We start from the raw sequence: 17,710 nt of genomic DNA on the forward strand, positions 1-17,710 counted from the left end.
TATCCCCTTTCACCTTCATCCTATGCCCCCTTGTCCCCTTGTTCCAGAGCTTCCTTTCAATTGAAAGAGACAAACCTCCTGTGCATTTATACCACATAAGTATTTCAATGTCTCTATCATATCTCCCCTCTCCCACCTTTCTTCAAAAGTATACATATTTACAGTGGTGTGCTGGAGCAGGCTCTCACAGGCTCTCGAGAGCCGTTTGTTAAGTTTTTAAGAAATTTGGAAGCCGGTTCTCCATGGCTACTTTAACAAATGGATCCCAAAATGTGGGCTTGGGCCCCTCCTGAATTCTCTTTTACTTCGCTGGCGAGAGAGAGCCCCCTGTTAACAATTTACCAGCACACCCCTGCATATTGAGATCTTTAAGTCTGTCCCCATACACTTTATGACAAAGATCAATGACCATTTTAGTAGCCACCAGCTGGACTGGGTTCATCTAGTTTATATCTTTTTGAAGGTGCAGTCTACAGAATTGTACACAATATTCTAAATGAGGTCTCACCAGAGTCTTCTACTGGGGCATCATCACCTCATTTTCCTACTGGCCATGCCTCTCCCTATGCACCTAAGCATTCTTTTATGCCTCTCCTTTTCTACTTGTTTACTACTTTAAGATTATCACATACGATCATACCCAAGTCACGCTGCTCTTTCATGCACAAATGCTCTTCACTTCCTAAACTACCATTCCCTTAGGCTTTTGCAGCCGAAATGCATGGCCCTGCATTTTTTAGCATTAAATCTAAGCTGCCAAAAGTCTAGACCATTCCTCTAGCTTTGCTCATATTATCCACACCATCAGGGGTGTCTACCCTATTGCAGATTTTGTTATCATCCACAATGAGGCAAACCTTACCAGACAGCGCTTCAGCAATATCACATACAAAACTGTTTAAAAGAACCAGCCCAAGAACAACTTTGGCACCACCACTGGTAACATCCTTTTCCTCAGAATGAGCTCCATTTACCACTACCCTTTGTCACCTTCTACTCAGCCAGTTCCTAACCCAGTCAATAACTTTAGGGACTATTCCATGGGCACTCAACTTATTAGTTGTCTATGAGGAACCATGCCAAAAGCTTTGCTAAAATCTGACTACACTATATCTAGCACTCTCCCTCTATCCAACTCTCTGGTCACCAGTCAAATAAATTAATCACATTTGAAAAAAATTAATCACATTTGGCCGACAGGCCCTGTAATCCATTGGATTCCAAAAATGTTACTATCTTGGTTTTAAAAGCATTTCCATTAATTTATTTACCACAGAAGTTACCAACCTGTAGTTCCCAACCTCTTACTTACGTCCATTTTTGTGGACAGGGACCATGCATGCTCTTCTCCAGTCCTCCAGGACCACTACCAACTCTAGAGAAGCACTGCAAAGGTCAGCCAGTGGAGCTGCTGGAACTTCCCTAAGTTCCTTCAGTACCCTCAGATGTATGTCAGCCGGCTCCATCGCTTTGTCCACATTTGTTTAGCCTGCTCCTCATGGACACTGTCCTCTGAAAATCATTCAGAGACTACCATCTCTCCATTCCTATTTGTGTTTCTCTTCTGTGGTCCTGTTTCCAGCCCTTCAACTGTGAACACAGAACAGAAATATTTCTTAAGCAATTCTGCCTTATCTTTATCAGCTTCTACATATTCCCTCCCCTTCACCTTTGAGTCTCACAATGCCACTTTTGCACTTCATCCTATTATTAACATATATAAAAAATGTCTTGCCCCCCCCCCCCCCCCCCCCCCCCCCCCCCCCCCCCCCATTTTACCATATTGGCTATTTTGTTTCTTCCATTTCCATCTTTGCTTTCCTGACTACTCTACCAGTGTCTCTTAGCTTTTCCAGATATTATTGCCTGTCTTCCTCTTTCTGTGATCTCTTGTAGTTTATAAAGACTACTCTCTTTTTCCTTACCTTTTCGGCTACTACTTTGAGAACCAGAGCAGCCTCCTTTTCCTCTTACTTTTATTTACTTTCCTTACAAAAAGATTTGTTACTCTTACAATAAGTCCTCTTAGTTTTGCCCACTGCTTTCCAAGTTCTTCCAGATGTTCCCATCCAGACTGAAATTCCTTGAAGTAATCCATATCTGAATAAAGTTAGATTTTTTGAAGTCTAGAACCTTCACATTTCAATGAACCCTCTCCACAGCTATCTTAATATTAAACAACACCATCCGGTGATCCCTGGATGCCAGGTGGTTACCTATTATAACATCAGAAACACTCTCCCCATTAGTAAATATCCCGTGTGGGTTCCTTTACCAACTGCTGGAATAGTTCCCCCCTCTAGAGAATCCAGGATTTCCCTGCTTCTAAAAGACCCCGCAATAAGGATACCCCAATCAACATCTGGCATATTAAAGTCATCTATTAGTAGTACTTCCCCTTTCACAGTTATATTTTGAAGGTCTTCAATTAAATCTCTGTCTGTGAAGGAGGCCCATATATCACACCAATGTAAATATATTTGCAATTCCCTCTTTCCAAATTGACCCACAGAGCCTCTCCCTTACCCTGTAGGTCCTGTAATTGTGTGGCTTTAATATTACCTTTAACATATAATGCAACCCCCCCTCTCTTTCTTCCTACTCTGATTTTTCCTGAACAGATTATAGCCTGGTATAACTATATCCCAGTCATACAGTGGTGGAAATAAGTATTTGATCCCTTGCTGATTTTGTAAGTTTGCCCACTGACAAAGACATGAGCAGCCCATAATTGAAGGGTAGGTTATTGGTAACAGTGAGAGATAGCACATCACAAATTAAATCCGGAAAATCACATTGTGGAAAGTATATGAATTTATTTGCATTCTGCAGAGGGAAATAAGTATTTGATCCCCCACCAACCAGTAAGAGATCTGGCCCCTACAGACCAGGTAGATGCTCCAAATCAACTCGTTACCTGCATGACAGACAGCTGTCGGCAATGGTCACCTGTATGAAAGACACCTGTCCACAGACTCAGTGAATCAGTCAGACTCTAACCTCTACAAAATGGCCAAGAGCAAGGAGCTGTCTAAGGATGTCAGGGACAAGATCATACACCTGCACAAGGCTGGAATGGGCTACAAAACCATCAGTAAGACGCTGGGCGAGAAGGAGACAACTGTTGGTGCCATAGTAAGAAAATGGAAGAAGTACAAAATGACTGTCAATCGACAAAGATCTGGGGCTCCACGCAAAATCTCACCTCGTGGGGTATCCTTGATCATGAGGAAGGTTAGAAATCAGCCTACAACTACAAGGGGGGAACTTGTCAATGATCTCAAGGCAGCTGGGACCACTGTCACCACGAAAACCATTGGTAACACATTACGACATAACGGATTGCAATCCTGCAGTGCCCGCAAGGTCCCCCTGCTCCGGAAGGCACATGTGACGGCCCGTCTGAAGTTTGCCAGTGAACACCTGGATGATGCCGAGAGTGATTGGGAGAAGGTGCTGTGGTCAGATGAGACAAAAATTGAGCTCTTTGGCATGAACTCAACTCGCCGTGTTTGGAGGAAGAGAAATGCTGCCTATGACCCAAAGAACACCGTCCCCACTGTCAAGCATGGAGGTGGAAATGTTATGTTTTGGGGGTGTTTCTCTGCTAAGGGCACAGGACTACTTCACCGCATCAATGGGAGAATGGATGGGGCCATGTACCGTACAATTCTGAGTGACAACCTCCTTCCCTCCGCCAGGGCCTTAAAAATGGGTCGTGGCTGGGTCTTCCAGCACGACAATGACCCAAAACATACAGCCAAGGCAACAAAGGAGTGGCTCAGGAAGAAGCACATTAGGGTCATGGAGTGGCCTAGCCAGTCACCAGACCTTAATCCCATTGAAAACTTATGGAGGGAGCTGAAGCTGCGAGTTGCCAAGCGACAGCCCAGAACTCTTAATGATTTAGAGATGATCTGCAAAGAGGAGTGGACCAAAATTCCTCCTGACATGTGTGCAAACCTCATCATCAACTACAGAAGACGTCTGACCGCTGTGCTTGCCAACAAGGGTTTTGCCACCAAGTATTAGGTCTTGTTTGCCAGAGGGATTAATACTTATTTCCCTCTGCAGAATGCAAATAAATTCATATACTTTCCACAATGTGATTTTCCGGATTTAATTTGTGATGTGCTATCTCTCACTGTTACCAATAACCTACCCTTCAATTATGGGCTGCTCATGTCTTTGTCAGTGGGCAAACTTACAAAATCAGCAAGGGATCAAATACTTATTTCCACCACTGTACGTCTCCGTGAACCATGTCTTTGTGATCACCACTAAATCCAAATCAGCCTCTTCCATCACATCCTCAAGATCTAAAACCTTTTTCCCATACTTTGGACTTTAGTATATACTGAATTCCAGACATTGCCATTTTTCCCATTTGTGTAGAGGTATTTAATACTTCACTTAGAAAGGGCTTGTACTTACCTATCTTACCAGTGGCATATATTCCACCTGAGCAGCTCTCACAGTGTGGGAGAACCCAGTCAAGAAAGGGGATCAAGTGACCTCACACTGCAGGGATGGAGGCAGAGTGCAGAAAAGTACCTCCTGTTAGAAGAGTTGCAGTGTTGCCTCTTGCAGGCTTTTTTCAAAGCAAGCCTCATCAGCCCTGCCTCTCCTCCCACCAGAAGCTAGAATTTTGTGGCTGTTATTGCAAGACCTTGACCCTGCAGTGAGAGATGAAGCCCTTATGTGTTTCTTTGTCTGCTAGGGGACAGAATTGAAGGGCTTGTTTTGAGGAAAATCCTAATGAGTATTTATTTAAGCAAAACTTGGAAAACAACAGCAAGTAGGAACAATATCTTTGCTTTCTTAAGTCAGCAAGAGAATTATGAGTTTCACTCCAGCATTTATGCAATCTTTTGATTTAGCCTTACAGCAAGGCTGTTGAGGGTCAGACTCAAAAGTACCCATGGAATTCAACACTTCCTGGTTCATATTTCACTCTGGAAAATTCAGTGTAAGCTCATTTCTTTGGGAGCAGAGTTCAGGCTCCACCCTGTGAAAGAAGAAGATAGCTCTTGGAATAGCTTGTGGAAAGGTTTTGGGGAATCTAGAAGGAATTGGTGTAGAGAAGTCTGTGAAGTCTGTGAATGACATGTTTTAATTTGTTTTATTTATCTGCAGAAAGAGTGTAGGAGGCTTCTTACTCTTCTGGGATTTGTTTTCCCAGTGGTTTGTGCAAGTGGAAGAGACACTGAGAAAAATAAAGTCATGGAATAGGAGGCAAGGTTCTGGTATGGTTTAGGGATTGGTTATTAGACAAAAAAGAGAGTGTAGGGTTAAATTGTCATTTCTCTCAGTGGAGGACTGTGAACAGTGGAGTGTCATTGGGAATCAGTACATATCTTGAACGCAATGCGTTCTTTAAGTGGGAGCCAGTGCAGTTTCTCTGTTAGGGGTTTTCCACTTTCATATTTAGTTTTTCCAAGTATGAATCTGGCGGCAGTGTTCTGGGCTGTTTGGAGTTTTTTCATAGTCTGTTCTTTGCAGCCCACATGTAGTGCGTTGCAGTAATCCAGATGGCTTATCACCATTGACTGTACCAGGGTGCGGAAGACGTATCTCGGGAAAAATGGTTTTACTCTTTTGAGTTTCCACATGGTGTGGAACATCTTTTTCATTGTGTTCTTCACGTGGGTGTCGAGAGTGAGGTTTCGATCAAGGATTTTCAGGTTTTGTGAGACTGGGAGAGAGCAGTATGGTGTGCTTATGGTAGAGACGTTTTTTGTGTTATGTTGGGAGGTGAGTACAAGACATTGTGGTTTTTTTTCTGCATTAAGTTTTAGTTGGAATGCATCCGCCCAGGTGTGCATAATTTGGAGGCTTTGGTTGATCTCATTGGTGATTTCATTTAGATCATGTTTGAATGGGATGTAGATTGTGACATTGTCTGCATATATGTAAGGATTGAGGTTTTGATTGGCTAGCAGTTTGGCTAACGGTATCATCATTAGGTTGAATAAGGTTGGCTTCAGACCCTTCACAAATTCTCCAGACTGTACCACCTTGATCCCTTGTGAACATAAGAACATAAGAGTAGCCATACTGGGTCAGACCAATGGTCCATCTAGCCCAGTATCCTGTTTCCAACAGTGGCCAAGCCAGGTCACAAGTACCTGGCAGAAGCCCAATTAGCAACAACATTCCATGTTACAAATCCCAGGGCAAGCAGTTGCTTCCCCATGTCTGTCTCAATAGTAGACTATGGATTTTTCCTCCAGGAACTTGTCCAAACCTTTTTAAAACCCAGATATGCTAACCATTGTTACAACATTCTCTGGCAAAGAGTTCCAGAGCTTAACTATTTATTGAGTGAAAAAAATATTTCCTCCTATTTGTTTTAAAGTATTTCCATGTAACTTCCTTGAGTGTCCCTTAGTCTTTGTACTTTTGGAATGAGTAAAAAATTGATTTATTTCTACTTATTCTACAGGATTTTGTAGACCTCACTCATATCTCCCCTCATCTTTCTCTTTTCCAAGCTGAAGACCCCTAACCTCTTTAGCCTTTCCTCATAGGAGAGGAGTTTCATCCCTTTATCATTTTGGTTGCTCATCTTTGAACCTTTTCTAATTCTGCTATATCTTTTTTGAGATATGGTGACCAGAACTGAATGCACTACTCGGAATTACTATCGACTGAAATCTCACACTGGAGAGCCAAGTGAAAGCCACAACAAAGAAAATGTTTAACTCAATGTGGAAGCTCAAAAGAGTGAAACCTTTCTTCCCGAGGGAAATATTTCACAACTTAATACAATTCATGGTACTAAGCCATCTAGATTACTGCAACGGAATCTACGCGGGATGTAAAGAACAAATCATAAACTCCAAACTGCTCAAAACATGGCAACCAGGCTTATATTCAGAAAAACAAGATTCGAAAGTGCCAAACCTCTACGAGAAAAACTACACTGGCTCCCAATCAAAGAACGTATTGCATTCAAAATATGCACCCTGGTTCACAAGACCATCTACAGCAATGCCCCGGGATACATGATAGACCTCATAGACCTACCAACTAGAAACAAAACAAAATCAACACGAACATACCTAAATCTCCACTACGCATGCTGCAAATGACTTAAATATAAATCAACCTATGTATCCAGCTTCTCTTATATAAGCACACAAATATGGAACGCGCTTCCGACTGCTGTGAAAACAACCTACGACTACCTAATCTTCGGAAACTCCTAAAGACTTACCTGTTCAAAAAGGCATACCCAAACTACTCAACCTAAATGTCTAACCCTGATCTAGTTGGCAAATCTATGTGGACCCCAAATTGCTTTTCTCCTCTGGAAGAACCCAGGTGTTTCAGTAAACTGTCTGAAACACTGCAGCACACATAGGAGCACCTACATGGTAGCCAAGGAGAACAAGGAGGCTCAAACTCATCTTTTGAGAGAAGACATTTTTGAAATTTTCAACTCTTAAACACATTTACATAGGCTTGCACTTTTCAGACTCACTGAGTGCTTTTTTTATTCATATGGGAAGTCAGAAACTTTTACATTCCTGGCTGCTCTCTGGTTTGGAGAGCTACTACTAAGTTACCCAGTTCTGAGAAGAAAATTTTAAGCCAGTCTTGGACTCAAGCAATCCTATCCTGATGCATTGTGGGACCCAGAGGCATAGCCACGGGTGGGCCTGGACGGGCCCAGGCCCAGCCACTTTCCCTCCAGGCCCACCTATCCAACATCCTTCGCTCGCTGTCGCTGTCTTTTCTCCTGTGGCTCTGGGTACGGCCGCCCGGGAGGCAGCGTTCAGCATTGCTTGCCTGCCCGCCCTGAAATTCTTCTTCTCCCCAGGCTCTGCTGCCTCGGTCCATGCATTCTTTTTCTTTGCTCGTCGCGCAGCACTGCCATTCACTCAGGCAGTTCCGCTCCCCCCTGCCGCGTCCATCTGGCCCTACGTAAACAGGAAGTACATCAGAGAGGGCCAGATGGACGCGGCAAAGGGGAGTGGAGCTGCCTGTGTGAATGGCAGTGCTGTGTGACAGACGAAAAAAAGAATGCAGGGACCGAGGCAGCGGAGCCTGGGGAGAAGAAGAATTTCAGGGCAGGCAGGCAGGCAATACTGAATGCTGCCGTGAGAAAAAAGGCAGCGACAGCGAGTGAAGGATGTTGGATGGGCGGGCCTGGAGGGCAGAACTAAAGTAACTGCTGGACTTTTGGGGGGAGGATGGGGGGGGGGGCTAGAGGTAAGGGATAGTTTTGCTGTAGTTGAACTTGTGAGAGGAAGGGGATTGGAGGGAAGGGAGAGAGCTACTGGATGTGGGAGGAAGAGGAGGAGGGGATCTGAATGGAAGGGAGAGAGTTGCTGGAAGTGGGAGAAAAAGGAGGAGGAGATCTGGATGGAAGGGGGAGAGCTGCTGGACATGGGAGGGAGGGAGAGGAGGAAGGGGCTAGAGAGCTGCTAGACAAGGGAGGAAGAGGAAGAAGGGACTGGAGGGAAGGGAGAGAGCTGCTGGACATGGGAGGAAGAGGAGGAGGGGACTTGATGGAAGGGAGAGAGCTGCTGGAGGAAGAAGAGGAGGAAGGGATCTAGGTGGAAGGGAGAGAGCTGCTGGATGTGGAGGGAGGAGGAGGAGGGGCTGGAGAGAAAGAGCTGCTGGATGTGGGAGGAAGAGGAGGAGGGGATCTGGATGGAAGGGAGAGAGCTGCTGGATGTGGGAAAAGAGGGGGAGGAGAACTGGAGGGGAGGGAGAGAACTGGTACAGCACAAGGAGGGAGGGAAGGGAAACAGAGATACCAGACCAAGGAGATGAAGGAAAAAGGAACAAATACTAAACCTACAGCATGAGGGAGGAAGGGAGGGTGGGGTAGGTGGGTGGGCAGGCAGGGAATCAAGCAACCACACCAGGTGCTGGAAAGGGGAGGGAGTGAGAGGGAGAGAAGCTGGATGGGGTAGGGTCAGAGAGGGTAGAGATATATTGGCACTGGAGACAAAGAGAGGGGAGAAGCTGGACAGAGAAATATAGGGACACAGAGAAAGGGAGATACTAAACATGGAGGAAGATAGAGGTACAGAGATGGAAGAAGATGGACAGTGGACATGGAGAGAGAGAGTAGAAATATCAAATGGACATGAGACCTTGGTGAGTGAGTTAAGAGAAGACAGAAGGATGTAGAAACCAAAGCCTGGGACCAGCATGACTTGGAAAAATAAAATGAGCAGACAACAAAAGGTAGAAAGAATTTTATTTTTCTATTTTGTGACTAGAATATGTCAGATTTGAAGTGTACATCCTGCCAGAGCTGGTGTTAGATATGGCTGGGACCTAAAGCAGATATTTAGGAGGGGACCCCAAAGCTTATTAACAGGCTGTACCTTCTTCAGCTTCCAGCTGGCCTGGGGTTCTCTCTGGCTAGGGGGCCAAATGCAGTTGCCCTAGTTGTACCTCCCCTAACACTGTCACTTGCATGTGCTATCATATTTTGCACAGTATAGGAGAAAATGCATCTCTTTGTATTTCTCTGTGCTGTGCTAAATGCAAGGTCTGGCCTCTTGGGATTTTGATTTAATTTGTTTGTGGGCACTTATTCTGTATTTGGCATTTGTGTTCTGTGTGTGTGACCAAAGTATTCTGTTAGCATCAATTTTCTATGTAGTATTCTATAGTACTTTGGCTTGTTCAGTTTTCTTGTTGTATTGATATTTTAGGGCCCCACTGTAATATTTAGGGCATATTTGGGGAAGCATATGTGTGTTGGCGGACCATGGCTCAGTGGAGGATGAAGAGTGCACCGTCTTATATATCCCTTAGCTCTCAATGTGGCCTACAGCCACTGAGGCCAGCACTGCTACTCCCATTGAATTTATTGGGAATGGGGTAGGTGTGCGATAGGAGTAGGGGCATGGGCAGGGCATATCAGGTGGCAGGTGTTTCTCTAGTGCCCATCCATCCAACCTGTTGGCCCACCCAAAAATTGCCTTCTGTCTACGTCACTGGTGGGGCCTATAGCAATGATTGCAATGGGTAGAATGAAGGACTACAAGTACCACACTGCTTTTGGGATGTAAGTTCAGAACCAGAAGTGGCTATCAAGTCTCCCTCCTGGAACCGGATAACTTGGCAACTCTGTCATGGCTAGTTGCTAGGGAGACAGAGGTCTGCAATAGAAGTGTTCACATTCTGCTTAATCGAGGGATCTATTCATCTGATCAGTTTTTAGTGTTAGGGATTGTTATGCCTTGTATAACACTGATTAAAGAGAGATTGAATTCATTATATTTTGGAAACTAAGTAGTTTCAGGTCTGCACCCTTTATAGAATAGTTCTTAGTGCTGATTTTTTTCTGCACTCATTTTTGAGTGCCATTTACACAATTCCCCCCTATAACAGAATCTTCTAAATCTTTACAATCTCTTGAAAACTGGCCATAGCCAGAAGGATCCTAGGCTGTATAGAGAGAGGTGTAACCAGCAGACGAAAGGAGGTGTTGATGTCCCTGTACAAGTCATTGGTGAGGCCCCACCTGGAGAATTGTGCTCAGTTTTGGAGGCCATATCTTGCTAAAGATGTAAGAAGACTTGAAGCATTCCAGAGGAAGGTGACAAAAATGAAATGGGGTTTGTGCCAAAAGACATATGAGAAGAGAATGGAAGACCTGAATATGTATGTATGTATACCTTAGAGGATAGGAGGGACAGGGGAGATATGATACAGACATTTAAATACTTGAAAGGTATTAATATAGACACAAATATTTTCCAGAGAAGGGAAAATAATAAAACTAGAGGGTATGAATTAGAAAGGGTGGTTGATGCCTGGAACGCCTTCCTGAAGGAGGTGTTGGGAAGAGAACTGTGGTGGAATTTGAGGTTGTGTGGGTTGCATATGTGTTTGATGTCAAGTGGTGCTTAGATGGCAACTCTGGCAGCATCAACTAAGGCTGGTGCTGGGCTGGCTTGTATGGTCTGAGTCCCGCATATAGCAATCCGATCTAGGATGGGCTGGAGAGAGCTTTGATGGAAACTTCAGTAATTTGGAATGTGAGAACTGTGCCGGGCAGACTTTTATAATCTGTGTCCTGCAAATGACAAGATGGACTCGGATGGGCTGGAGTGGGCTTTGACTGCAACTCCAGTAGCTGGAACATAAGGACAGAGCCAGGAGGACTTCTATGATCTATGTCCCAGAAACACAAAAGAAAGACCAAGATCAAGTATATAATATCATGTTCATTGAATCATCTACGGAGATGCCCCGGGATACATGACAGACCGCATAAACCTACCAACCAGAAACACATCAAGATCAACATGAACATACCTAAATCTCCACCACCCAAGCTGCAAAGGACTCAAATACAAATCAACCAGATGCATCCAGCTTTTCCTATGTAAGCACACAACTATGGAACGCATTACCAAGCACCGTGAAAACAACAAACAACCACCTAAACTTCCTGAAATTACTAAAAACTAACCTGTTTAAAAAGGCATACCCTAACGATGCAACTTAAATGCCTTAACCCTGCAACACAATGAAACCAAAGCTCGTACTGGACATAACTTAAACTCTTCCTCCTTACGATTCCCTAATGTGTCTGTCACATATGAACTGTACTCTACCACAACATCACTCTGTATTTGTTCATACCGGTATTGGCGATCGCCGTTATGGTACTATGTAAGCCACATTGAGCCTACAAATAGGTGGGGAAAATGTGGGATACAAATGTAACAAATAAATAAATAAATTGTTGATTTAATTTGAACTGATAATGAATGTGACTGTTGAGCAGACTGGATGGACCATTCAGATTTATATCTGCCGTCACTTACTATGTTACTATCCAGCTTATTTTCGAAAGAGAAAAATGCCTATAGTGCGACCTAAATCGGGAGATAGACATTTGTCTCACAAAGGCGCCCAAATCGGTATAATCGAAAGCTGATTTTGGGTGTTTCCAACTGCACTCCGTCGCGGAAATGAATAAAGTTGACGGGGGCGTATCGGAGGCATGGTGGAGGCGGAACTGGGGCGTGGTTATCAGCCAAGGAGAGATGGGCATCTTTAGCTGATGATCGAAAAAAAAGGCATTTTTACCGCGATTTTGGGTCACTTTTTTTTACCCTTTTTTTTCACAAAGTCCCAAAAAAGTGCTCCAACTGCCCAGATGACCACTGGAGGGAATCGGGGATTACCTCCCCAGACTCCCCCAGTGGTCACTAACCCCCTCCCACCAAAAAAACCCCACTTTAAAAACTTTTTTTCCAGCCTGTATGCCAGACTCAAATGCCGTACCCACCTCCATGACAGCAGAATGTGTTCGATCCTCTCACAGCCTTTCCCTGGGTCAGATGTGGCTCTCGGGTGCAGTACAGGGTCACATCAGCATTGCATTGTGGTGGGTGTAGGGTATTGGGCTCCGTGATTTCATTAGCTTGTGTTACAGTCTCACGATGTTGGTAGTTGGTAGGCTCTTCTCCCATGGTGCTTTCCCCCCCTGCCTACTGGGTCAGAGTGTGCCCTGTTGTGTTTCCTGTTGTTGTCCATGCGGTAGTGGCCATTTTTGTAAGCCAGTTTTAGTTCCCTTTCCTGTGTTACCCACGTTAGACAACTTAGTTCTTCCCTTGAATGTGGCTGAAAGAGGGCATTGTACAGCATTCTGCCAGCTCTGACCTACTGCTCATCTCAGTACCAGGGAGACTCGTTGCCAGTGGGGCACAACCTCTGATCTGCAGTTAACTGTGAGTAAAGGTGGTTATTTCAATAAAGGACGTTTTCGGAGAGATTAGTCTTCAGGTGTCAACTGGTGTGCCAATGTTATATAGCAGCAACCAGTCCTAGAGGCCTGCGTGTATGCAGGTCCCTGGAGCACTTTTAGTGGGTACTGCAGTGCACTTCAGCCAGGTGGCCCCAGGCCCATCCCCCCCCACCTGTAACACTTGTGCTGGAAAATGGGAGGCCTCCAAAACCCACTGTACCCACATGTAGGTGCCCCCTTCACCCCTAAGAGCTATGGTAATGTTGTACATTTGTGGGTAGTGGGTTTTGGGGGAGGGGGGTTGGGAGCTCAGCACCCGTGGTAAGGGAGCTATGCATGTGGGAGCTTTTTCCGAAGTCCACTGCACTGACCTAGGGTGCCCAGTTGGTGTCCTGGCATATCAGGGGGGCCAGTGTACTACCAATCCTTGCCCCTCCCACGACCAAATGGCTCGGATTAGGACGTTTTTGAGCTGGGCGTTTTTAGTTTCCATTATCACTAAAAAAAAAAAAAACGCCCAGCTCAAAAATGTCCATTTTTTTGAAAATTCGGTTTGGCCCGCCCCTTCACGGACCCGTTCTCGGAGATAAACGCCCATGGAGATAGGCGTTTCCGTTCGATTATGCCCCTCCACGTATGCCCTCCCGCATACACATGGTGGAGATGAAAACGGTAATGTAATTCAAACATGTGTGGGATACACAAAGGAATCCTGTTTAGAAGGAATGGATGCACGGAATATTAGCGGACATTGGGTGGTGACACTGGTAATTGGGAAGTGAAACTGGTGCTGAGCTGACTTCTATGATCTACGCCCTGATTGTGACTGAATAGATAGGGATGGGCTTGAGTGTAAATTTTAAGGAGCTTCTACATTAGCTTCAGAACTTTTAGTACAAGAAGAGTGCTGGGCAGACTTATATGGTCTGTACCCTGAGAATGGCGAGGACAAATCAAACTCGGGTATATATATAAAATATCGCATATCAAGTAAAATGAGTTTATCTTGTTGGGCAGACTGGATGGACCGTACAGATCGTTATCTGCCGTCACTTACTATGTTACTAAGTTACTATATGTATGTATTTGGTTCATCATGCCATTCCAAATCACATGACAAGCTGTAATGTGAAGTGTTCCAGTGCAGCATAATTTCTATTTTAAGACAGTTTCACTTGTGAATTTTGTTAGACAAAGTTGATGTCATTTGATCTACATATATTTGGATTCCTATTTCTAGAGAATATTTGTTTCTCTCAGGCTTTGATTTACCTTTCTTAAAAAGTTGTGAAGCCTTTTTCCTGTACCCTAAGATCAACTCATATTTAATTTTTAAACCGGAATTGACAACTACTAAAATTAAATCAGACATGTGAAATAAGTTGAGAAAGAAATTATGATCTGTGAGCTAAAAAGGATTTTTGCCACCATGTAAATTATCAAAATCTCATGTTCATTTTTTGTTTGTTTCCAAAATGATTTCCCCAGTGCTGTGAACCCTTAATGTTTTCTAGATTTATTAAAATCACATGCTTTAGGTTTGCCATACTTTTTGCACCATTGGGATCTGACCTAGATTTAAACTCTTGTCTCCAGGGATAAAAGATCTGAGCATTAATCTACTGTTGTTCAAACACACAGCTTTCTGTGCATCAAGAGAGGGCAGCTTCTGAAGTTAAACTTTAATTGCACGGTCTTTGTTCTTTCCTGTAGCAGAACAATGACAGGCTTCCTCAAACAGGCCTAATCCTCACTGGTACAAATTTCCCTAATATTCAATAATCAGGGCTGATCTGTTCCCAGTGGGAGATGTCTGGTAGCATCTGTGCCAGCATATGTTAGACATCTCTGAGTGGGTCACTAGATAATTTTGTCACAGTCTCTTCTATCAGGCTGACAGTAACATCCCTTTATGATACAGTGCTTCACCAGACAAAATACAGTAGTGGCCCTACTCATAAGATGGTACATAAATTTTAACCTGCTCATGGTATATTCTGACCTTCTCCATCTGACATTATCCTATCTTCATTGAACCTGTTCCAAAACCTGACTCTTTATGAGCTTGTATGCTGTACATATTCATATTTGGCTTGATATATTCTTTTAAGCTTATCTAGGGAGTTACTGAGAATTCATCCTTAATTAAGGGCCTCATTTACTTCAAATGTCATATTGTTCATGTTTTAAATTTCAGAAGCAATACCAATATGTTTCTCCCTCTATTAATTATAATTATGGATGTTTCTTTACCCAGTCAGAAACCTCACTGAACCATTTATAGAAATTCAACTGTTTAGTCATTGCTGCATTGCATCATACGACATTGATAAAAGTATGTGTTAGTTCATGGCTTTAAATTGTGTTGTCACCCTGCTAGAAAGAGCATAATATAATCCATGGCTTTAAATTGTGTTGCCACCTTCCAAGCAGAAAGAGCATAAGAAATTCTTTAGTATTTAGCAGAGCTTAGCGAAACAGACTACTTACTATTTTGAATTAACAAAACAAAACAAAACAAACAACTATGATTCTGCTTTTACATGGTTTTTTTTTTTTAGTGAATTTTTCCAACTGAAGGATACTTCCTGTTGAATTTCGAATGGTGTATTTGAATAATCAGGCAGAATGCTGTATTTCATGCTCCTGAGTAGCTTAATAAAGAATCAATACGGTAGCAGACCTCAGAGGAGCCAGCCTCCACACAATCTTTTGCTTGGGTCAGCTGAGAATATCATGTAAAGAAGACTTGCACTAGGATTTTTGTTAGCCTCTTTTCTTGCTGATTAGAGCTGGGGAGATATCTAGTTACCAAAACTGGAGCAATAACCATTTAAAGTTTTTTTTTCTCTCCCCAATTGCATTTACCATCTGTTCTGTTTTAGGGTGAAGGATGCATCAGGCTGCTCTCCCATGACAGATGAATGGGAGAATGTTGCAAATATCCTGGAGGCTCTTTTAAATGATAGTCATATATCATTTTTCAGAAATTCATGATTTTAATATTTTTTTTGCATTAAAATATTATCAATCTTGCATGGTCTCAAAAGATTATATAAAATAATATTTTTGGGTAATTCAATGTATAATTTTAAACTATACAGGTACTTTCAACACCCATAATGTATGCAACTTTTCAGACACTATAAAAATTTGTATAGAATTGAAGAACTATTATTTTCAAGACACCCTTTGGGACTTTGTGGACTTTTTTTTTTTTTTTTTTAGGACCTATGATGGTTAAAAGCAAGGAATCAAGAGTTGTTTTGATTCTTGTTATGTTGAGGTCCACTTTCTCCACTATTATTGTATGTGGTGATATTCTAGAAATATTGAGGTGATTTCCTGACTAAGGGCCTCTTTTATCAAGCTACATGGCAATGCCAATGGTGCCCATTCAAAGTGAATGGGGTTTGTTGGCATTACCACACTGGAAGCTATTAGATTGGCTTGATAAAAGAGGATCTAATTGTGTTATTTTCACCTTATCTTGTATTTTTTGGTTTTTGAATTTAGCTCATACCTTTTTCACTAGCAGATCAAGGTGAGTTACATTCAGGTACACTATATATTTCCCTGTCCCTTGAAGGCTCACAACCTAATGTTATGTTTGAGATAATAGAAGGTTAAGATTGACTTACTGAAGATTATAAGACATAGTAGTAGGATTTGAACCAACTACCCCTGGGTAGCAAACCAAAGTGCTCTAACCACTAGGCTACTCTTCCATTCAACTGTTCTACTTTCCTCTTCTGATATAAACACACACGTGGTACCATGTCTTTTAACAATGGCTAAGGGGCCCTTTTACTAAGCTGTGTAGGCACGTATGTGCATCCTACAGGTTTCAATTTTGAACTACCGCATGGCCTGGGCAGTAATTTCATTTTTTATGCTCACCCACTACGTACACCGGAAAGTTTTTCGGCAGGCAGCGCTAACCGGGCAGTAATCAGCATTGTACATGCAATGACAATTACTGCCCGGTTAACGTGTGAGACCTTACCGCTAAGTCAATGGATGGCAGTAAGGTCTCAGACCAAAAATGGACACGTGCCAATCTTCATTTTGTCGCATGTCCATTTTCTCCGTCCCCCCCCCCCACAAAAAAGGCCTTTTTTGCAGGTGTGCTGAAAAATGGACTTGCGCGTGTCCAATACACGTGTATATACCAGTGCAGGCCGCTTTTCGGTGTACCTTAGTAAAAGGACCCCTAAAAGAACAGATATTATTTTGTACTTCTAGACTGCTTTCCCAATTTATATTTCATGTCTTTTACAATATTTTTTTTCCAGGTAGGATGAGAATCTACTCTTAAAAAGAGTAATTTTCTAAAAAATGATCCATGGGTCCTACAAAGGGGCCTACATAGGTGCTATTTTATAGAAACAAGTAGGCAGAGAACAAGCCTTGAATGTGGACATGATCACTTACCCCTGCTCAAGAACTGGTGAAACTGATAGTGTTTACTTTACACACATATGAGTGTAGTTTAAGATATTTTATAATCTATGAGTATATTTGTTAACTCTACCCATGTGCAACCAAAACTTTGCATGTCCACCAGCAAAGTACATACCAGCATGTCATGATGTGTACTTTTATGCCAGTTGGTATGTTGGAAGAGGTTATTCTCCTTTATTTTATCTCTTCAGACTACAAAATGTGTTTGTATATCTGTAATATCAAATTTTCTAAGCTCCAAAACTCTAAATATATATTTGTTTACCTTTTATAATGCTTTTTTTCCTATTAGAGATGTGAATATAATTCTTCCCTCAATCACTCCTCCAAACCCAAGGTCCAAACAGTTACCCTGGGATTATGCATGACTTGGACAGGGCTGGACTAAGGGTATCTGATGCTCTAGGTGAACCTTCAATCACGTGCTCTCCTGAGGTGGCTTGAGACCCTACTTCCCTATAATCCAACATCTCTACTTCTCTCTCTCTTTTTGTCCCATGTAGCCAGCAACTC

Source organism: Microcaecilia unicolor, chromosome 2 (assembly GCF_901765095.1).
Source record: "Microcaecilia unicolor chromosome 2, aMicUni1.1, whole genome shotgun sequence".
NCBI classification, from domain to species: domain Eukaryota; kingdom Metazoa; phylum Chordata; class Amphibia; order Gymnophiona; family Siphonopidae; genus Microcaecilia; species Microcaecilia unicolor.